Source organism: Sapajus apella, unplaced genomic scaffold, assembly GCF_009761245.1.
Source record: "Sapajus apella isolate SASKATOON/1434 unplaced genomic scaffold, GSC_monkey_1.0 scaffold54, whole genome shotgun sequence".
NCBI lineage: Eukaryota > Metazoa > Chordata > Mammalia > Primates > Cebidae > Sapajus > Sapajus apella.
Genome location: NW_022436994.1, coordinates 14,351,690 through 14,364,283, shown reverse-complemented (window position 1 = coordinate 14,364,283; position 12,594 = coordinate 14,351,690). Strand labels below are relative to the sequence as shown.

General features: G+C 38.7%; 1 protein-coding gene across 3 annotated transcripts in view; it reads left to right on the top strand.

The window, feature by feature from the left end:
- Window positions 1-12,594, top strand: part of RALA (RAS like proto-oncogene A) — a 79,954-nt gene that overhangs the window by 27,250 nt on the left and 40,110 nt on the right. The window contains exon 2 of one of the 3 annotated variants that reach the window (XM_032244448.1): window positions 11,900-11,963. The exons of the other annotated variants lie outside the window; for them this stretch is intronic. The gene's annotated coding sequence lies outside the window, so the exon portion shown is untranslated. The remainder of the gene's footprint in view (window positions 1-11,899; window positions 11,964-12,594) is intronic. 3 annotated transcript variants of the gene reach the window in all.

Genomic DNA, 12,594 nt, shown 5'->3' with positions numbered 1-12,594 from the left:
ACATCATTTGTCCCCTCTGGAGGATGCAGCAACAGGGTGCCTGCCATCTTGGAGTAGATGACGGTCCTCACCAGACACGAAACCTTCTAGTGCTTCAATTTGGACTTCTAGGCCCTAGAACTATGAGAAATAAATTTCTATTCTTTATAAATTGCCTAGTCTTTCATGTTTTGTTATAGCCACTCAAACAGCTTAAGTGAACTCATGAAAGGAATGTGTGTAGATAGAAAAAAGAGGCCCAAAAAGAAATGGATGGAAAAACAGAAGCCATAGAGACTTTGGAAAACCAGGTGATTGTGATATCCTGGAAACCAAACAAAGAAAATGTTTCAAGAAAGAGGGAGTGATGATCTGGGTCAGCTGGTACAGATAAGTGAGGTATAATGAAGATTTAAAATCAACCCTTGAATTTAGCAGTGTGGAGGTAACCTTAACGAAAGCTTGATATGAGTAGGTTTGGGAGAGGACAGAATGAACAAAATTGGAGACAGTGAGTTTGAGAAATGGAGGTAGGGTTGAGAGTTTTTGTTTTGTTTTTAAGATAGAAAAAATATATATTTGAACCCAGGAGAGAGGAACAAATTCATGGATGAAAGGGAGAGAATTTCTGGAGCAGTCTCTGTGGAGTTGGCTAGAGGGACTGAAATCTGCATGAGCGGAAGCATGGGGCTTACTATGAACTTGATCAGTTTCATTTATAGCAGGGGTTGGCAGACCCAGCTCTGGAGCCAAATTCATCACTAATTTTCTGTGCATAGTCATGACCCTGATAGCCATTGTCTCAGTCCATTTCCTGCTGCTAGAGCAAAATACCACACTGGGTAATTTGTAAAGAATAGAAATTCCCTTCTCATGTTCTGGAGACTGGGAGGTTTAAGATCAAAGTACCAGCAGATTCAGTCTCTGGTTCCAAGATTATGTCTTATTACTGCATCTTCCAAGGAGGAGGAATGTTGTGTCCTCCTATGGCAGTAGAGCAAGAGAGTGAAAGAACAAGGTGAAGGGTGATGAACCTGTACATTTATAAGGACACCAATCCCACCATTGAGGGTGGGCCCATTATGGCCTACTCACCTCTTTACAGTCGTACCTCTTAATACTGGTACAATGGCAATTAAATTTCAACATGAATTGGGACAAACATTCAAACCGTAGCAGCCATTTCCCCCTCAATATCAGTTCTTACTAATAATTCACATACAAATTCAGCAGAAGCAATGATTATGGGTATAAGCTTTATAATATTTGTATTAGTTTTTAAACAGGACCATAGTAGGGCTTCTGGGTGAAGGTCCATTGGTTTTATTGGGTTCTCAAGGATGACTGGGATATTCAAATCCTCAGTTAATTTGCAAAAATTGTTCAGTTGCTGTAAATATATGTTACATAAACCTATTGGAGTAGATATAAGAATATAGCAATTTTAATATTCCGCAAACTCCTAAACCTCATAATACCTATATTAGGTAAGAAGCAAAAAAAGTTTTACAGAGGTTTGCTGCTTTCTAGAGTGATTTTAGTAAATGACTATCCTATCAGAGGATTGATTTCTTTGTAGTTGAATCTTATATAACATTGGTGTAGTTGGATTAATTAATTGTATTATTATTAGTTGAGATCGAGTCTTGCTCTGTTGCCCAGGCTGGAGTACAGTGGTGTGATCTGACTCAGTGCCACCGCTGCCTCCCAGGTTCAAGCAATTCTCCCACCTCAGCTTCTCAAGTAGTTGGGATTACAGGTGTGCACTACCATACCCAGCTGATTTTTATATTTTTAGTAGATACGGGGTTTTGCCATGTTAGCCAGGCTGGTCTGGAACTTTACTGATTGATTGATTGATTGATTGAGGTAGGATCTTGATCTGTCACCCAGGCTGAAGTGCAGTGGCACAGACATGGCTCACTATAGCCTTGACTACCTGGCCTAAGTAATCTGCCCACTTCTGCCTTCTGAGTAACTGAGACCACAGATAAGTGCCACCATGCCTGGCCAATTTTTAGCACATTTTCATTACCCGAGGTCAGGAGTTCGAAACCACCCTGACCAACAAGGTGAAACCTCGTCTCTATTAAATAAAAAAATTTAAAAAAAAAAACATTTTAAATAGAGATGAGATCTTGCTATGTTGCCCGGGCTGGTCTTGAACTCCTGAGCTTCAACAATCCTCCCACCTGGTTGTAATAATTTATGTAGAATTTGTTTATTTAGAATAGTTATATGAAGTCCCAGCAGAATTATCTCTCACAATTCCATTTTATTTTTTAGGGCCCTTTTGAACATTAGTCTTGTAATAGCTTACAGCATTCGAGACCAGCATTTAATTTGTTTCAAGAACATTGTACTGCCAGGTAGTAAAACAGCATTAAGTAGGGTTTCTATTTCTCCTGGGTGGATGTCCTAGAACTTTGCCAATACTGATGAATTGTTTTCCAAAATCATTTTCTAGAGTTAAGGGATTTTTTTCCAACTGAGTATTTACTGAGTTTGTACCAGTTACTTTCATATACTGTGCTAGATCCCGAGATTACAGAACTGAAAAAGACAGCTCTCATTTTCCAATAATTAATTTTGTGAGAAGCACCAATAAAAGTTATATCCAGAATACTATGGAACAATGAAAGAATTAGCCCACTGAAGGCTGTAGAGCAATTGGAAGGCAGGGGACACCGCACAGGGGGTTCTATTTGAACAACTTTCTTTACCTTTATGTACACAGTCACATCACCCTATCAAATAAAAATGTTTTAATTGAAAATATTTTTAATTATATGAACCAAAACCATAATTGCTTCTTTCACCATTGAGTAATATATCAAATATGCGTTATATTGGTCATCTTAGAAATAGCTAAAATATGTATTGATAGAATAAGAAGGAATTTGAATTTAATCAGCTCAGCCTCCTCTTCCTTTATCTGTTTGAATTCTTTGAAGGGGCTTACAGACAGTTTGTTCCAGTTTTTATAAATTGGAAAGATCTTGCTAGTGAGCCAAATCTGCCTCTTCTTGTCTTCTCCTCAGTAATTTTAGTTTTAAATTCTAAAAATTGTCTCCTAGTCTGTGACTTATCCTTTCATTTTCTTAACTTTTAAAGACTGTAAGTTTTTTATTTTGATGTAGTCCAATTTATCAATTTAATCTTTTTACAGATTTTGCTTTTGACACTGTATCTAAGAAATCATTGATTGCTTAACCCATGATCACATGCCTAGCTGTATGCTTTCTTCTAGAAGTTTTGTGGCTTTAGGTTTTACATTTAGAAACAATCCCTTTTGAGTTAATTTTTTGTATATGGTGTAAGATATGAATCTAATTCTTTTTCTTTTTTTGAGACAGGATCTCATTCTGTAACCCAGGCTGGAGTGCAGTGGTATGATCATGGCTCACTACAGCCTCGCTTTCTCAGGCTCAAGCAGTCCTCCCACCTCAGCCTCCCAAGCAGCTGGAGCTATAGGCATGTGCTGTTATATCCAGCTAATTTCTTTTTTGTTGTTTTTTGTAGAAACTGGATCTCACTATGTTGCCCGAGCTGGTCTCCAACTCCTGAGCTCATGTAATCCTCCTGCCTTGACCTCCCAAAGTCCTGGGATTATAGGCATGAGCCACCACGCCCAGCCTCTAAATTCTTTTCTTGCATATAGATATCTAATTGTTCCAGCATGATTGTTTAAAAAAAAGCTATTCTTTCTTTACTGAATTGCCTTTTGCACCTTTGTCAGCAGATGCTGAAAACTGAAACCACGCAAATGTCCATCAGTAGGTGAATCAATAAACAAATTGTAGTATATCCATACCATGGAATACTACTCAGCAATAAAAGGAAATGAGTTATACATACAAGCAACAGGGATAAATGTCAAAATTATGCTTAGTGAAAGAAGCCAATAAAACAGTACATATTTACATAATTCCTTTTATGCAAAACTGAAGAAAGTACTAACTAATCTATATTTACAGAAAGCAGATCAGTGTGTGGAGGGGAGATGGAGGGAGAGGAAAGGGAAGGATTATAGTTGGACAGACTTAAAGTTGTGCAGTTTATCGTATGTTGTACCTCAATAAAACTGTTCCAAATAAAATTCTACAATATATATAGAATAACATAGTGGTTAGTTAAACTTTTGATAACCAAGGATTTTCTTTTCCTATTTCTTAATTTTTTCTTTATACCGTAACTCCAGTTTATTGTTTCTCTTAAAAAGGTATGTAGATCTGAATATAGCACTTGGAAAACAATTGTGATTGTTGTAAACTCACTTCAAGTATATCTTCTTTTCTTTGGGTTATGTCATGCCAGTTCCTACAGAGTCTGTTAACCTTACTTAGTGCCATTGTTTCATTTTGCTTATTATAGTTTAACCCAAACTTCCCCCAGTTTTCCACAATTATATTATTAATAGAAATTGCAAAATACGTCAGGGTCAAGGCATATTAGGATTAAGGGGAGAGGAGTAAAAAAGGAAATGAGCAGGGGCAGAATTAAGGAATTTAGATTTTCACCTATGAGCAATATGGAGTCTCTGAAGAATTTTAAGTAAACTGTGTCAAACTATTTCACTTTTTATTGTGATCAGCTGAACTTATGTAAAAAGGCAGGCAGTATTAATATAAGGGGCTTTGCATCAGTCCCTTTGGTGTTTTAGTTAATGTATAGTTTTTTGTAGTGGCAGAGTCAAACCCCTTTTCTGGTATCTTAAATTTATTCCCATGCTTTGTACATTGTAGTTGCATCTTGTCAACTGAACTATATATAACTAACAATTCAAAATTCAGAGTTACCTGAATTTTCTTGTTTCTGAGTATTAAAGAGAGGGCACTCTTCCTCCTACTTGTCTTTCTGTGAGTTAGAGTATTAACAGCACATGCATTCTAGTCCATGTTCTTGATGTTAGACATGCTGGAAATGACTGAGGAGCGTTGTCCCTTTCTTGAGCACACAGACAGTTGCTAAATGCAGGGCTTGTTTTAAATTAGTGTTCCCTGGTGGTCTTCTGTTACCATCATTAACCCTGGTAGTCTTCATCACAGACATAACAGTGGTTTGCACTGTGGCATCCATGACTCTGTTCCTCTTCTCCTTCAGCCACCTCTCTAAACCTCTCACCTCCCTATACAAAGTCAAGGTATATTTTTACCCATTTCTTGCCTAGTGTTATCAGTAACTTGAACAACTAGTATAAAGAACTTAGTAAAGCGTGCCTGGTACAAAGTAGCATATTCAGTCTGTTGGCTATTTCTATTCCCAGCCACTTTCTATTAAACCATATGAAACTGCTGTTTTTGTATTTTTGTATGTGTTTGGAGTTTCGTATTGTTTCACTACAGTTATCTTGACAGCTTTTTACAAAATATATGTACACTGTCTGCATCCTTGGCTGGTGAATTAGGATCTTCATGGATGGGTCCATTTTTAAAAAAGCTGATTCTGAGTCATACTTCTGGTTAAAAACACCTATAGGTGTTTTTATTGTTTTTAGAGATGGTTTTAATTTTTTTGGAGATGGTGTGTTGCCCGGGCTGGCTTCAAACTCCTGGGATCAAGCCATTCTCCCGCCCTAGCCTCCTGAGTAGTGGGAACTACAGGCATGTGCCACCATACTTGGCTTAAGCAGACTTTGCATATAGATGCATATGTTTTTGGTGTAATCAGTTGTCTGATACGGACGGAAACTAAGTATATGACTTCATAAATTACTGTTACTTAAAATTTTAAGATATGGGCTGGGTGTAATGGCTCACACCTGGGGCAAAATGGCAAAACCCCACCTCTAGAAAAAAATAACAAAAAAATTGGCCAGATGTGGTGGTGCTACTGTCAGGGTGATAAAGAGGGCTGAGGCAGGAGGATCGCTTGACCCCAGGAGGTTGAGGCTGCAGTGAGCTGAGATCGCACCACTACCCTTCAGCCCGGGCAAGGGAGAGAGACTCTGTCTCTAAATAAATGAAAATATGATCAAGTCTTAAATTTAGACTTATCAGTACTCAATCTTAGGAAGAAAAAATATAACTGCCACAAGATGTTTTATGATTTTCAGGGAATATTCCAGTCTCTTTTTTCTCCTAGTATATAACTTCACATTATCTTTTGTATAATTTCAACTTAAGATTTTGTACTTTTCAAATACACTTTTGTCTTTCATGAAAAAGGGAGTTAACAGTAGTGAGCAGGCTATAGTTGGTCATTAAGTTAGTTATGACTCACAATGCAGCTTATCTACATGATTCATAATTTTATTGTAGCCAAGAGAAAATGGAGTTTCTTTGAACAGCATCTGTTGATGGTAATTTGTGTGTTATGCTGTTATTATTAATCTCTGGTTTGGAATCTCTGGGTAAGTAGGCTCTAAATAAGCCCAAAATTATGAGCAAAAGTTGTCTCTTAATTCATTAGCTACCGCAGAAAGGAGTACTAAAACCCAGAAAAGAGTTCCGAACATCCTTCTACCTCTCACTAGTATACTCTCTCTAATTTGCATTCTTTAAAAATGAGTTGTACTTGCTTTAGTGGCATGTATATTTTTTAAAAATACAGATAGGTTTAGTGTGGCTCCTGTATAAAAATGACCCTCAAAAAATAATAAAAGGAATACACTCTCCAAGGGGGCTGTGCACAGTTCTCAGCCCTTGATGCCTGTGGCTGAGACGTCTGAACCTGGGCTGCCCACGGCCCCCTCTTAAAAAAAAATTATTTTTTAAATTAAAAACAATTTAAACCTGGTCATGGTGGCTCATGCCTGTAATCCCAACACTTTGGGAGGCTGAGGCAAGTGGATCACAAGGTCAGGAGTTTGAGACCAGCCAGGCCAATATCAGGAGTTTGAGACCAGCCAGGCCAATATGATGAAACTCCGTCTCTACTAAAAAAGTACAAAAATTAGCCAGGCATGGTGGCACATGGCTGTAGTCTCAGCTACTTGGGAGGCTGAGGCAGAAGAATCGCTTGAACCTGGGAGGTGGAGGTTGTAGTGCCAAGATCACACCACTGCACTCCAGCCTGCGTGACCGAGTGAGATTCCATCTGAAAAAAATAATTTAAAAAATGACTCTCACTTGTGATGCATTTCTTTAGAAATACATAACACTTATAAGAGGCAGTCTCTGGTTCTTAACTCAGAATGTTTATCAGGAAGGAATACTGAATTTTATCCAATGTTTATTTCTTCTGTCTTTTTTTTGAATGGGTTTGCCTTCTCTGAATAACTTTTTCTTTTCACTACCATTGATTATGTCAATTTTCTCATTGGTCTTATGTATGTGATTGTATTTTTATGCTTAATATTAATCTAGTATTGCATTTTTGGAATACAGTTGACCCTTGAACAACACAAGTTTGAACTGCAGTGGTTAACTTATGCAGATTTTTTTCAATAAATATATTGGAAATTATTTTAGAGATTTAACAACAATTTGAAAAAACTTGCAGATGAGCCATATAACCTAGAAATATCAAAAATAAGTATACATGAATGCATTAAATATATGCAGATACTAGTTTATTATTTTATTATCATAAAATGTACACAAATCTTATAAAAAGTTAAAATTTATTATACTGTATTAGTCTGTTTTCATGCTGCTGACATGAAACACATACCTAAGACTAGATAATTCATGAAGAAAAAGAGGTTTAATGGACTCTCACTTTCCTGTGGCTGTAAAGACCTCACAATCATGGTGGAAGGTGAAGGGCATGTCTTACATGGTGGCAGACAAAAGAATGAGAGAGCCAAGCTAAAAGGGAAACTCCTTATAAAACAGTCAGATTTCATGAGACTTAATCACTACCAAAAGAATAGCATGGGAGACACTACCCCCATGATTCCCTTTTCTCGCAACGGGTCTCTACCGCAACAGGTGGGCATCCATGGGAGCTACAATTATAGTTGAGATTCGGGTGGGGACACAACCAAATGATATCATTCTGCCCCTGGCCCCTCCCTAATCTCATCTCCTCACATTTCAAAACCAGTCATGCCTTCCCAACAGTCCCCCAGAGTCTTAACTCATTTTAGCATTAACTCAAAAGTCCACAGTTCAAAATCTCATCTAGATAAGGCAAGTCCCTTCTGCCTATGAATCTGTAAAATCAAAAGCAAGTTAGTTACTTCCTAGATACAGTGGGGGCGCAGGCATTGGATAAATGTACCCATTCCCAATGGGAGAAATTGACCAAAACAAAGGGGCCAAAGGCCCCATGCAAGTCCCAGATCCAGCAGGGCATTCAAATCCAGCTCCAAAATGATCTTCTTTGACTCCATGTCTCACAGCCAGGTTACTGATGCAAGAGGTGGGTTTCCATGGTTGTGGGCAGCTCTGTGCCTGTGGCTTTGCTAGGTATAGCCTCCCTCCTGGCTGCTTTCATGGACTGATGTTGAGTGTCTGTGGCTTTTCCAGGTGAATGGTGCAAGATATCAGTGGATCATCTACCATTCTGGGGTCTGGAGAACAGTGCTCCTCTTCTCACAGCTCCCCTACGCAGTGCCCCAGTGGGGACTCTGTGTGGGGGCGTCAACCCCATATTTCCCTTCTGCACTGTCCTAGCAGAAGTTCTCCATGAGGGCCCTGCCGTGCAGCAAATTTCTGCCTGTACATCCAGGCGTTTCCATACATCCTCTGAAATCTAGGTGCAGATTCCCAAACCTGAATCATTGACTTCTGTACACCCACAGGCTCAACACTATGTGGAAGCTGCCAAGGCTTGGGGCTTGCACCCTCTGAAACCACAGCCTGAGCTGTACCTTGGCCCTTTTAGCCTTAGCTGGAGTGGCTGGATGGTAGGGCATCAAGTCCCTAGGCTGCACACAGCAGGGGGCCTCTGGGCCCAGCTCATGAAAGCATTTTTTCTTCTAGATCTCAGGGCCTGTGATGGGAGGGGCTGCCACAAAGGTCTCTGACATTCCCTGGAGATGTTTTCCCCATTCTCTTGGTTATTAACGTTTGGCTCATGGTTACTTATGCAAATTTCTGCAATTGGCTTGAATTTCTCCTTGGAAAATGGTGGGTTTTTTCCTATCACATTATCAGGCTGCAAATTTTTCAAACTTTTATGCCTTGTTTCCCTTTTAAAACTGAATGTTTTTAACAGCAACCAAATCACCTCTTCAGTGCTTTGCTGATTAGAAATTTCTTCCACCAAATGCCCTAAATCATCTCCCTCAAGTTCAGAGTTCCACAGATCTCTAGTTCCGGGGCAAAATTCCGTCAATCTCTTTGCTAAAACATAGCAAGAATCCCCTTTACTCCAGTTCCCAACAAGCTCCTCATCTCCATCTGAGACCACCTCAGCCTGGATTTCATTGTCCATATCATTATCAACATTTTTGGTCAAAGCCATTCAACAAGTCTCTAGAAAGTTCCAGACTTTCCCACATTGTCCTGTTTTCTTTGGAGTCCTCCAAACTGTTCCAATCTCTGCCTGTTACCCAGTTCCAAAGTCGCTTCCACATTTTTGGGTATCTTTACAGCAACACCCCATTCTACCAGTACCAGTTTTCTTTATTAGTCTGTTTTCATGTTGCTGATAAAGACATACCCAAGACTGGGTAATTTGTAAAGAAAAAGAGGTTTAACGGACTCACAGTTTTCTGTGGCTGTGAAGGCCTCACAATCATGGCAGAAAGTGAAAAGTATATCTTACATGGCAGCAGATGAGAGAGAATGTGAGAGCTAAGCTAAAAGGGAAAAACCCCTTATGAAACAATCAGATCTAGTGAGACTTATTCACTACCATGATAATAGTATGGGGGAAACCACCCCCATGATTCAGTTGTCTCCCACTGGGTCCTTCCTGTAACATGTAGGAGTCATGGGAGCTATAATTCAAGATGAGATTTGGGTGGACATACAACCAAATCATATCAGATACAAACACAACTATATGTGGCATCATTCGCAATCAAGAGAAATGTAAACCAATGTAATGATTCAGTAAAATTAACTGTAGTGCATATGATACTATAATAATTTTATAACTTCCTCCTGTTGCTATTGGTGAGCTCAAGTGTTGCAAATATCTGCTTCAAATGCCATGTGACACTAATTATCTCTGTGTGAGCAGTTCATCTCTCCAGGAAATGTAGTGTTTGTACAATATTGTAAACTTTGAATAACACCATGAGGCCCATAGGAAATGTTACTGGTGATTCTGGAAGGATCATGATCCCAAGAGCAGAGAAAAGTCAACATTACAAGAAAAAAGTTAAATTGCCTGATATGCACCATAGATTGAGGTCTGCAGCTATGATTGCCTACCATTTCAAGATAAATGAATCCAGCATAAGGATCATTGTTAAAAAAAAAAAAAAAAAAAAGAAAAGGAAAGAAATATGTGAAGCTTTCACTACAGCGATAGCAGCAGGCACAAAAACCTTGTACTTGTTGCAAAATACCTTTTTATCATATTGAAAATGCAGCTTTTATGAGAGTGCCAGGTTGCTATAAGAAAGACATACCTTTCCAATCTGTCCCTGGGTCTAAGGACAAAAAGCCATACCTTTAGACTCTAATGTGATTCCAGAAAAAGCAAAGTCATTATATGGCAACTTAAAGCTGAAAGGAAGGTGAAGGATCTAAAGCTGGAGAATTTAATGCCAGCAAAGGATGGTTTGATAATTTTTGAAAGAGGTTTGGCTTTTTAAATGTCAAAACATGAGAAGCAGCTTCTGCCAACCAAGAGGCAGCAGGTAAATTCCCAAAAGCCATTAAGAGAATCATTGAAGAGAAACGATATCTGCTTGAACAGATTTTTAATCCAGACAAAATTTTCCTATTCTGGAAAAATTTAAAAAATCACAAGAGACTTTTGTTGGTAAGGAAGAAAAGCAAGCACCAGGATTTAAGGCTGGAAAGGAATAGGCTAACTCAACTATTTTATGCAAGTGCAGTTGGATTTATGATCATGGCTGCCCTTATCTATAAAGCTGCTAATCCCCAAGTCTTGAAGGGAAAAGATAAACACCAGCTGCCAGTCTTTAGGTTATTGTACAAGAAGAAGGCCTGGACAACAAGAACCCTTTTTCTGGATTGCTTTCATCAGTGCTTTGTCCCTGAAATCAGAAAGTACCTTTCCAGTAAAGGATTGGTTTTTAAAGTTCATTTGATATTGGATAATGCCCCTGGCCACCCCAAACCCCATGAGGTCAAAACCGAAGGCACTGAGATGGCCTACTTGCCACCAAACACAATGTCTCTAATTCAGCTTCCTGATTGGGGGACATAAGGGCCTGGAAGGCTCATTACATACAGCACTCTGTGGAAAGGGGTGCTGTGGAGGATCCCAATAGAAGGAGCATCATGAAAACTTTAAAGGCTTACATCATTGACGATGCCACATTGTTATAGAAAAATCTGTGAAAGCGATTGTGCCCCAAACAATAAACTCCTGCTGGAGAAAACTGTGTCTAAATGTTATGTCATGACTGTGTCACAAAATTTATGACATAGCCAATCAAGGAAATCTTGAAAGAGGTTGTGGATGTGGCAAAAAAATTTTAAAAAGTGGGAGGGGGAACAAAAGTCTGCTTGATAGAGATCAGTGCGTCTGAACTGATGCAGGGGGATGAGAAAGGAGACCTAGAAGATCAGAGCCGTAAAACAAAGTGACATTAAATAATCTAGCAGAATGGTTCTTATTCTTCAAGACTGTTTTTGATTTCATTTACATCATAAACTCTCCTATGATATGAGCACTAAAACTAAAGCAAACAGTGGAAGAAGGATTGGTACCATATAAAAACATTTTTAGAAAAATGAAAAAGCAAAAAAATCTAATTACAGTGCATTTCTGTAGCTCCATTGAGTGTGCCTGCTTTTCCTGCCTCCCTTCCACTTCCTCCACCTCTTTTTCCTCTGCTACCCCTGAGACAGCAGGACCAATCCTTCTTCTTCCTCCTCCTCTTCAGCCTACTCAACATGAAAATGATGAGAATGAAGATCTTATGATGATCCACTTCCACTTAATGACTAGTAAGTGCATTTTCCTTCCTTACAATTTGTCTAACATTTTCTTTTCTCTAGCTTACTTTATCATAAGAATACAGTATATATTACATATAACATATGTGTTAATTGACTATTTTGTTATTGGTAAGGCTTCCAGTCAAGTAGGCTATTCGTAGTTAAGTTTGTGGGAGTCAGAAGTTGGATTTTCAGCTGCACACAGTAGGGGTGGGGGAGTTGGTTCGGTGCCCCGATCCCTGTGTTGTTCAAGGGTCGACTGTATAACACACTAAACTGTAATGGATTATTTGTGTACTGAGAGGTAAATTTCAGGTGTTGGCATTTTATGAAATTTCTCTGTTCATAAATGAGATGGCAATGTAGTTTTTGATGTGATTATTGCTATTTTGGTACCACTGATCTTATAAAATGATTTGGGTAGCTTTTCTGTGCCACCCATGAGAATTATCTTTTTATGTTTAAAAGAAATTACCTCTAACCTTTCTGTAAGGTCATTCTTACCAGTTTCTTCCATAGTGGTGATAAAGTTTAGATGGCAAACATTTAGGATGTGGATTTTTTTTTTTTTTTTTTAATCCTGGCTTCACAACAATAGTGTGACCTAGAGCACATTTTTAAAGCTTGATACGGTTCATTT